The sequence below is a fragment of the Heterodontus francisci genome, unplaced genomic scaffold (genome assembly GCF_036365525.1).
Source record: "Heterodontus francisci isolate sHetFra1 unplaced genomic scaffold, sHetFra1.hap1 HAP1_SCAFFOLD_51_2, whole genome shotgun sequence".
Classification (NCBI taxonomy): domain Eukaryota; kingdom Metazoa; phylum Chordata; class Chondrichthyes; order Heterodontiformes; family Heterodontidae; genus Heterodontus; species Heterodontus francisci.
In genome coordinates, this window is record NW_027141369.1 from 952,325 (window position 1) to 962,480 (window position 10,156).

The 10,156-nt window shown below is 47.5% G+C and overlaps 2 non-coding genes across 2 annotated transcripts; both read left to right on the forward strand.

Annotated features, from left to right (window-relative positions):
• The first annotated feature begins 1,374 nt into the window (after window positions 1-1,374).
• On the forward strand, window positions 1,375-1,457 carry trnal-uaa (transfer RNA leucine (anticodon UAA)). Its single transcript has one exon. It is a non-coding gene; the product is annotated as a tRNA-Leu (tRNA).
• A 3,747-nt stretch (window positions 1,458-5,204) lies between these two features.
• Window positions 5,205-5,287, forward strand: trnal-caa (transfer RNA leucine (anticodon CAA)). The gene has a single exon. It is a non-coding gene; the product is annotated as a tRNA-Leu (tRNA).
• The last annotated feature ends 4,869 nt before the right edge of the window (window positions 5,288-10,156 follow it).

Sequence of the window (10,156 nt, forward strand, 5' to 3'; positions counted from 1 at the left end):
AGACACCTTTTAAATGAGTTGAGGGTTTCTGCCTCAGCTACCCTTACAGGCAGTGAGTTCCAGACTCCCACAGCCCTCTGGGTGAAAAAACCTTTCCTCATCTCCCCTCTAATTGTTCAACACATCAATTTAAATCTATGCCCCCTAGTCACTGACCTCCCTACTAAGGTAAATAGACCCTTCCCATCCATTCTATCCAGACCCCTCACAATTTTGTACATTTCAATCAAATCTCCCCTCAGCCTCCTCTATTCAACCCCAGCTGATCCAATCTTTCCTCATCGCTGCATTTTTCCAGAGCTGGCAACATCCTCGTAAATCTCCTCTGTAACCTCTCTAGTGCAATTACATCCTTTCTGGAATGAGGTGACCAGAACTGCACACAGAACTCAAGTTGTGGCCTAACTAATGATTGATACAGTTCCAGCATAACCTCCCTGCTCTGATATTCTATACATCGGCTAATAAAGGAAAGGATTCCATAAGCCTTCTCAACCAACTTATCAACCTGTCCTGCTACTTTCAGGGATTTGTGGACATTCACTTCAAGGTCCCTCACTTCCTCTACACCTCTCAGCATTCACCCATTAATTGTGTATTCCTTTGCTGTGTTTGACCTCACCAAAGGCATCACCTCACACTTCTCCAAGTTGAGTTCCATTTGCCACTTTTCTGCCCACCTGACCAGTCCATTTCTCCAGCTCTCCTAATGAGCATTTCACCACGTGCCTTGAGCTGAGTTGCTCATCACAGAATTCCCACTATCTGATTTACTCTTGTAGCCAGAGTATGTATATGAATGGTCCAGTTAAGCTTTTGTCAATGGTAACCCCCAGGATGTTGATGGTGGGGGGATTCAGCGATGGTAATGCTGTTTATCGTCAAAGGGAGATGGTTACATTCTCTCTTGTTGGAGATGGTCATTGCCTGGTACTTATGTGGTGTGAATGTTACTTGCCACTTAGCAGCCCAAGTCTGAATGTTGTCCAGGTCTTGCTGCTTCTGGACACGGACTCCTTCAGTATCTGAGATGTCCCGAATTTGTCCTTTTATGAAACCTTGGTCAGGACTCACTTGGAATATTGTATCCAGTCTTGGTCTCCTCACATGATGGGTGATATTGAGGCTTTGGAAAGGGTACAGAGGAGAGACATTCGACGAATTCCCAGTATAAGACATCTTGGTTATCAAGTTAGACTAAAAGAGTTGGGACCCTACACCTTAGAGAAACCTAGACTGAGGGGTGATCCGATTGAGGTTCATAAATAATGAAGAGTCCAATTTAGCATGGGAGAGGAGTCATAACTTTATTTTGGAAAAGGCCAGATGGCACCCGGATCACATTAAATTTCATTTTCAGTGGTGGGCTAATGTACCAGGATGGCCGAGTGGTTAAGGCGTTGGTCTTAAAATCCAATAGACATGTGTCTATGTGGGTTCAAACCCCACTCCTGGTATCTGTGCTTACAAAATGTTACTTATTCTTTCACTGACTTTTGCCTTGCACCATCATCTCTTCTGTCATTTAATCACTCTTGCCTTCCAACTGATCACAGCTTCCTATTATTTGATCTGCCCCAGCACCGTTCCTTGGCTCTGCGCTTGCTTATAAACTGGTAAATCTTTAACTTAATCTCCTCTGTACCCTGACAATGACCTTCTCATCCTTCCTGGATTGTGGTTCCTCACAGGATTCGCTGCCTCTCCGACTCCCCTCCAGGTAACTTAAGGCCCTGAGCCTTGGTCTCGCTTTATACGCTAGCTGGTAGTTGATTCCTTGCAGGTCTGCCACCGCTCAGGAGAAGCTCAAGACCCAGATCAAGCAAAGTATCAAGAGGAATGTGAACAAAGGCTCCCTGGTGCAGAGCAAGGGAAAGGGCGCCTCCGGCTCCTTCAAAATCAGCAAGAAGGAAAACCCAGGGAAAAGTGGGAAAGAAGGTGAAGAAACCAGCAGCCAAGAAATCTTTAGTGAAGAAAGCAGCAGACAAGAAATCTTCAGTGAAGAAACCAGCAGACAAGAAATCTTTAGTGAAGAAACCAGCAGACAAGAAAGTGACAACAAAGAAAGTAACAGCCAAGAAAACGAGCAGCAAGGCGGCGGCAACGCCAAATAAGGCGGTGAAGAAAGCAGCGCTTCAGAAAAAGTCTCCAGCGAAGAAGGTCAAAAAAGGCAAGAGTGCGGCGGGCGGAAAGGCGCTGAAGAAAATGCAGACATGGAAGAGCAAGGTCAAGCCGAAAGCAGCGAAGTCTCAGAAAGCAGGGTCTGGAAAGAAGTGAAAGCGCGGGAAACTTGTAAACATCTGAACACAAAGGCTCTTCTCAGAGCCACCCACATCTCTCAGGAAAGAGCTGATCCCCTGATCAAATGATCCCTGTCCAGGCCCTGCCTGCAGATTCCACATGGAAATGATTTGGAGTAAATCCAGGATCCCTGGTGACTCCCCTCCACCCAGCCCTTTCCCCACTCTCTGTCATAAAACAGAGGGATGTCCGGCCCTCACTCTAACTGGGGATGTGTTCGGTGCAGTCTCAGTTCACAAATTCAGGGGGAGAGTTTGTAAGACAGTAACACTGGCGGAGAAACCCCACCTCACACTCAAACCCCAACACATGAGTTTCTCCAATTCAGCTGGAGTCGGGTGACAACAGGAGCTGGGATAGGCTGTGATCGGGAATGTTAGGAATGGATTTGTTCAGGGGGGAACGTACCTGGAATCTCCGAAAATAATAGTTCCTTATTTCCCCAGATGACACATTCTGCAGTGAGAGTGAAAAGTCTCTTCAATGCTTCACATTTATTAATTGTTTGGTTCGAGATGAATAATGAGTCAGAGAGTAATGACAGGATCTGAAGCTTCTCTCACACCAGCCCTTGAAGGACTCAGTGTGAAGTGTCCAATGTGTGAAGCTACTGCCAGGGTTTGTCAATCTGAACAGTTTCAGCTCAGTTACTGGGGGCCTGGAATCCCCGCAGTTTGACTCTGTCTCTGATTGGTCACCCGCTTCTCAATCCAATTCTTAACCAATAGGAGAATCACATATAAGTAAATAGAAGTTCTCATTGGCTCAGATTTTCCAATTGGAAAAAGCCTGGCAATTCCAGAGCAGGAAGGAATTGAAGTGATGGAAAATTTCAATTTTCAGGCAACAATTTTAAAACCTCTCATTTTATGTTCTGTTTTACTGTATTTACCGTCACAAAATCCTGACGCGATTTTAGGAATCGTTTTCATTTGTCAATCTGTTAACTGTAAGCGGCGGGAGGAAGGTCCGGTTCAGCAATTTAAAACGGGACAAATATCAGCTTCCACTCTGTAAAAGGAACAAATTAGCGACTAACCGCTTCTCACAGGCTTCTCGGGGACTGACAGAAACGAGCGGTTTCTGATCTTTTCTCCTGAAAGAGGCGGATAATGCTGCAGGGAGCAATGAACTGCCCTTCACTTTCTGGCTGCTAATACATACCTGACTTTAAACAGTTCAAACAGCGACTGATGCTTCTGCCGGAAAATTAGCAGATTCACCAGAATGATCCCGGTCCATCATGGCCAAAGACATCCAGCTGGCCCGCCGCATCCGCGGGGAACGCACCTTAAACCCAGCTTCAGTAACAAGTGTAACAAGGGCTCTTTTCAGAGCCACCAAATCAGCAAAGGAAAGAGCTGCCATCTCTGTTCATCATCAAACCCATTAGATTGGAGGGGCGGCCACATGGTTTCTGTTTTGTCACATCACTTTCCCGAAAGGCCTGTCGGACTGAGAGCTGATCTGGAATTTAGAAAGCAGCATTACCGGAGACTCATTGCTGCTCAGCACAATCTCAACCCCGCTCCTAGGATCCGTTAGCTGGCATTTGGGGAAAAGAAATGGATCCCAGTTTTATTTGGAAGGCATTAATGGAGCCGGTTCCGTTCACATGAGGGTTATTTACAAACATTACCCAATGAGTTCACTAATATTTGAATCCATTGGAGATCAGTACACAGGATATGTAAGGCAGCTCGGTCACTCTGACTGAAACCGCCAGTTCCCCGGGGCTGCAGACCCTGACACTGCGGGGAGAGAATCCCCGACTCTATCCCGCCGCCGGGGGAAACAGACAGCTCTGTGTCCGCAGAATAGGGAGGGCCGGGGGGCAGGCACACCTGAAAGCGCTGCAATGGACTCAGCTCCAGTGTGTGCACAACTCTCACTGATTCCGTCCTCTGGGAACAGTGCGGTCTAAACAGATCAGGTTAGGAGAGAAACACACAGCCCGAGAATGGCCTCTTCCTTCCTGCATTTACTCTGTTCCGGGAGCAGATTCTCATTGAGAAGCGGCGCTCAGATCACCGGAGAGAAAATAAAAACACAATTCAAACTGTCCAAATGAAAAACAGAGAATTAACCCGGACACTTCCATTATTAAATTAATTCATCAGCTCCGAACCAGTTCCCGTTAATGTACCGGGATAATCTCGGGATTTATAAAATCGAAGGCAGCGGGATTTATTAAATTGTTGATTCTGACACCCTGTAGTTCACTTCTTCACTTAACTAGAGGGGGAGATGTGTGAGCAAAGAAACAGAGCGAAATCCAGAGAGGGAACTGAAAACACACCTGGACAGATGTGAAACAGGTCAATCCACTGTCACAATAACTCCATCACTGACTCCCTCCTGACAGTAACCAGTCCTTTCACAGAGACTGTGGGTGGCTCTGAAAAGAGCCTTTGGTTTATTTGATGACATTTTGGACGCTTTACTTTTTCTGGGAGCTCTGAGCGCTGGTTTTCTTGGGCAGCAGCAGCACGGCCTGGATATTAGGCAGCACCCTGCCCTGAGCGATAGTCACTCCTCCCAGCAGCTTGTTGAGCTCCTCGTCGTTGCGGACGGCCAGCTGCAGGTGTCTGAGGATGTTGCGGATCTTCGTGTTGTCCCGGGCTGCGTTCCCGGCCAGCTCGAGGATTTCAGCGGTCAGATACTCGAGCACAGCAGCCAGATAGACCGGGGCTCCGGCACCCACACGCTCAGCATAGTTACCCTTTCTCAGGAGCCTGTGAACACGGCCCACCGGGAACTGCAGTCCAGCCCGGGAGGAGCGAGACTTGGCCTTGGCTCGAGCTTTCCCGCTGGTCTTTCCTCTTCCAGACATTTCCACAATCTCACAAATACTTTCACAAAGAATGAATAATTTCCTTAGCATTGATAGCAAGTCGCAGGTAGTCAGGATGGCCGAGCGGTCTAAGGCGCTGCGTTCAAGTCGCAGTCTCCATTGGAGACGTGGGTTCGAATCCCACTTGTGACACTTCGTGTTTTGACTGCACTGGAGGCGTTTGGGAGCAGCGGTGAAAAGCAAAGAAAAAGCAGGAAAGAACATGGACAAACAAAGGAACAATGGACCCAAAGATGTTGCAACAAAACATGAGAGTTGGAGCCAACTGAGCAAACAGCAGGGCACATAAAAGATCAAAAATGTAACCTTTGTATCGGGGTGGAAGATGTTGCCAATATCCTTAATGAATACTTTACTGTTTTCCCGAATGAGAGGGTGATGCAGATATTGTTATGAAGGAGGAGGAGTGTGAAGTATTGGACGTGATAAATTAAGGAGAGAGGAAGTCTTAATGGGATGAGCATCCTTGAATGTGGATAAATCACCAGGTCCAGATGAAATGTACCCCAGGCTGTTGAAAGAAGCCAGGGAAGAAATAGTGGAAGGTCTGACCATCATTTTCCAATCCCTCACTGGATACAGGTGTGGTGCCAGAGGATTGGAGGTCTTGTAACGTTGCAATAAAAGCAAAATACGAGGCAGATCAAGCATGGCTGATCCTTTCGAGTAGAGAAACAGGGCTGAATTCCCTGAACCAGTGCTACAGCTTTCAGAATAGAAGGAGCCTATACACACCTGATGGGTTCCACTTAAACAAAAGAGCTGGAGGTGTTGACGGTCAGAACAGATAAAATGTGGAGGAGTGTTTGAAGCAGATGCTGTGTGGTTACTGTAGTTGTACTATGGAGTTATTTCAAGGAGGTGATTCTGAATGTAATGGATCAACGTGGACCCGTCCAAGGCAAAGGTTCTAAACTTCCCTGTGGTCCAGCCTGGTTGAATGAAACTGAAGAAAACAAATCACCCAGAAGTGGAAAAGAAATATAAGGCCATGAAAGCACAGAATTCAGATGGATGCAATACCAGATGGTATGGCAAGAGTGTAAAACAGCAACAGACTGGTGAATAAAACTTTCCCATTGAATGAGACAAGAGAAAAGAAGGGTAATAATAGTGTCAGGTGAGTTGTGACACGATTCACATTCCACCTTGATCTGAATAGGACTGTTGAAGGGAGTGATTGAGAAGAATAGAGGAGAAATGAAAAGAAAGGAGAAATAAACAAAAGGTCTTTTGATTTTAGAATGCTTGTTTTTGGAAATGACAGACTGTAAAGTGTGTGTGTCAGAAGATATAGAGCGAAGTTGGGTATGACAAGATCACAGGAAAGTTGTGCCCTGAGACAAGGTGTGTGTTGACAGGAAAGCTGCTTTCTTTTGCACAATATGTATTTTATTCATATAATTTGTGCAACTACATTGCAAAGCAGTTCAAATTTAATATTACATAAGGTACAATACAGATCAGTTTCCTTCAATAATGTACATGATGTATCTCACGATCCCTGCCTGCACAGGTTATATTTACAGTATTTACATTACACATCAAACATTCTCTGGTGCAAACAGCCCAAGGGGTTTTACACGGGTTCCCGCCCCTCACTGTACTGTGGCCTACTAGGGCCTTCGACTGCAGCCTTTCCCCATTGAGTCTCCATGGTGGCTTCCCCAAGCTTTAATGCCGTCCCACAGCACATAGTCTTGGATGTTGCATTGTGCCAGTCCGCAACACTCGGTCATGGACAGCTCTTTGCACTGGAATACCTGTCCCACGGCCGGGCTCGTTCTCAATGGAGATCATTTCAAATGAACATTTCGTAAATCCGTGCTGTCTCTCACAACAAAGAGAACAGGATGTCTGGCAGATTCAGTGTGAGACAATAACACTGCCGGGTAAAGGCCGCTTTCCAACTCCAATCTTAACACATGAGATTCCCCAAACAGCTGCAGTAAGGTGCTGTAAACTGCTGGAAGCGGATGTGTGTGGAAATGGTGATGTTAATGAGGAGGTTTCTTAGTATAGAATGGACTGTGTTTAGGTGGGAATATTACTGAGCGTTAATTGCATCGGGACCATATTTAAACGCTCCGGCTGGAAAGCCTTGACTATGAAGGCCGAGTCTGGAAGGGTATGTGTGGAGAGCTGGGTTTCGGTTCTACTGTTAATAAAGGGTTTGAAATTGGCAGCCCGGAGGAAACTGGAGGTGGAGCTGAAAGATGAGGGGCCATTCTCTCTCTGTCTGTCACTCTGGGTGTCTCCTCCATCGAGCTCTCTGTTTAATCTTCACTCTTGTCTCTTCCCCTCCCTGCTCTCACTCTGCCTTTCTCAGCCAGGTCCAGGTGGCCTGTATAAAAAGGAGCCTGACAGAATCAGTCTCTTTTATTGTGCACTGATTTGAGGAAAGAATCAACATGTCTGCCAGTAAACAAGAGTATGCTCCAGGCTGGCAGCATGTTAGAATCCATGAGGAAAGGCATCATCACCCTCATTGACAAGCAGAAGGGGGAGAGGACAGAAATCAGAAATTGGTGGCTCAATTTCTGCTTAATGCTGACTACAAGATTCTGTCAAAAGACATCGCCAGTCGATTCAAGTGCTCTGGAGTTGGTGATTCACCCTGATCAGACCTATACTATACCAGGCAGGACAATCTCTGATAGCTTTGCGCTACTCAGGGATATGATCACCTATGTACGGGACAGGAGGGTGGACACCTGCCTCATCAGCCTGGACCAGGAGAAGGCTTTTGACAGGATATCGCACACTTACATGATGGATGTGCATTCCAAAATGGGGTTTGGGGAGGGAATCTGCAATTGGATCAAACTAGTCTACACAAACATCAGTAGTGCAGTCTCAATCAATGGGTGGGAATCAGAAAGTTTCCCAATCCAATCTGGAGTCAGACAGGGCTGTCCTCTCTCCCCTGTCTTGTTTGTTTGCAGTATTGAACCCTTTGCTGAGTCTATTAGGAAGAATGCGAGCATCAGAGGGGTGACAATCCCAGGCAGCGGAGGCACTCAGGTTAAAACCTCCCTGTACATGGATGACGTCGCCATTTTATGCTCGGATCCACAGTCTGTGCGCAAAGTGATGAGCATCTGCGACCAGCTCGAAATGGCCTTGGGAGCCAATGTTAAACACGGCAAGAGCCAGGCCATGTTCTTTGGGAACTGGGCGGACCGATCCTTTGTCCCCTTCACCGTTAGGTCAGACTACCTGAAGGTGCTGGGAATATGGTTCGGTAGGGCTGGGACGTGCACCAAAACCTGGAAGGAGCGAGTAGCCAGGGTACAACATAAGCTGAGCATGTGGGAGCAGCGATCTCTCTCCATTATGGGTAAGAACCTGGTCATCAGGTGCGAGGCGCTCACATTGCTGTACGTGGTGCAGGTCTGGCCCATCCCGCATTCATGCGCTGTGGCGATCACCTGAGCCATTTCCCGCTTCATCTGGGGATCCAAAATGATCCGAGTCCGGAGGGACACGATGTTCAAACCTCTGGATAAGGGCGGGAAAAATGTACCCAACGTCGCCTTCATCCTTATGGCTACCTTTGTGTGCGGCTGCATCAAGCTGTGTGTAGATCCCCAGTTTGCAAACTTCAAGTGTCACTACGTGCTGAGGTTCTATCTGTCCCCAGTGTTGCAAAGGATGGGCCTGGTCATATTGCCGCGGAATGCTCCATCAAGTTGGACTGTGCCGTGCTGCCTATCCTTCATGGAAAAGTTTCTGTGGAAAAACACCTTTGACCACCAATCCATCAGGCAGTGGTCTGCACGGAATATCCTCAAGGCCCTACGGGAAAAGAAGATGGTGGATCCTGTCGGATGGTCCCCTGAGCAGAAGTCCAAAGTCATTTGGCAGAATGCCTCATCACCAGATCTTTCAAACAAGCACCAAGATGTAGCCTGGCTGATGGTGAGAAGAGCCCTCCCTGTCAGATCCTTCCTGCACACCTGAAGTCTCACCCCATCCACACGCGGCCCTCGAGGTGGCTGTGGTGGAAAAGAGACGTTGCCCACCTCTTTCTGGAATGTGTCTTTGCAAAGCAGGTGTGGAAGAGATGCAGTGGTTTTTGCGGAGGTTCATCCCAAGCAGCTCTGTCGCACAGGAGTCTGTGCTCTATGGGCTGTTCCCAGGGACGCACACCGAGATAAACATCAACTGCTGCTGGAGGACTATCAATTCATTGAAAGACGCTCTTTGGTCTGCCCGAAACTTGCTGGTCTTCCAGTGCAAAGAGTTGTCCATGACCGAATGTTGCAGACTGGCACATTCCAAGGTCCAGGACTACGTGCTGAGGGACGCACTAAAACTTGGGGCAGCCGCAGCAAAGGCTCAATGGGGAAAGACCACAGTGTAAGCTCCCCTCACCACGCTGAACTGAGGAGCTGGATCCATGGGAAACCACTCGAACTGTAGCCAGAAAATATTTGTTTGCTGTAAAATGTACATGGCATGACAATGAAATGGAAGGGTTGTGAGGCAACTCACTCCTGCATTGAAGGAAACTGATCTCCTTTGCACTCTTTGTATTGTTTGACTTGGTGCTTTTTGAAACTGTTTTGTAATGTATTTTTTTTTACAGATTTTTATGAATAAAGTATATTTTGGAAATTAATAAATACAAAGTAATTCATGACAACGCTACTTCATCGGATAACGTCATCAGGATGCGCCGCGTTGCGCACATGCGCAGACGGTGTCATGCCCCTTGCGCATGCGCTGCGGTCCGGCACTCCAGGACTGATTTGCGCATGCGCAAAGGACGCGGTACGCGCATGCGCACACAGTCTTTTCATCTCTGCGCATGCGCTGCGGACCAACCTGCCGGTAAGGTTGTGCGCATGCGCAGATGACGTCATCGCGTTATTTCGTCTTCCTCATGACGCGCCAGTTTGGCCTCTGCGCATGCGTCAAAGCTTCGGCGCGACTTTTTGAAAGTGGAAGGAGCGGAGGTTTGGTCGGGCATCTTATCTGAATTATTTATTCGTTTTG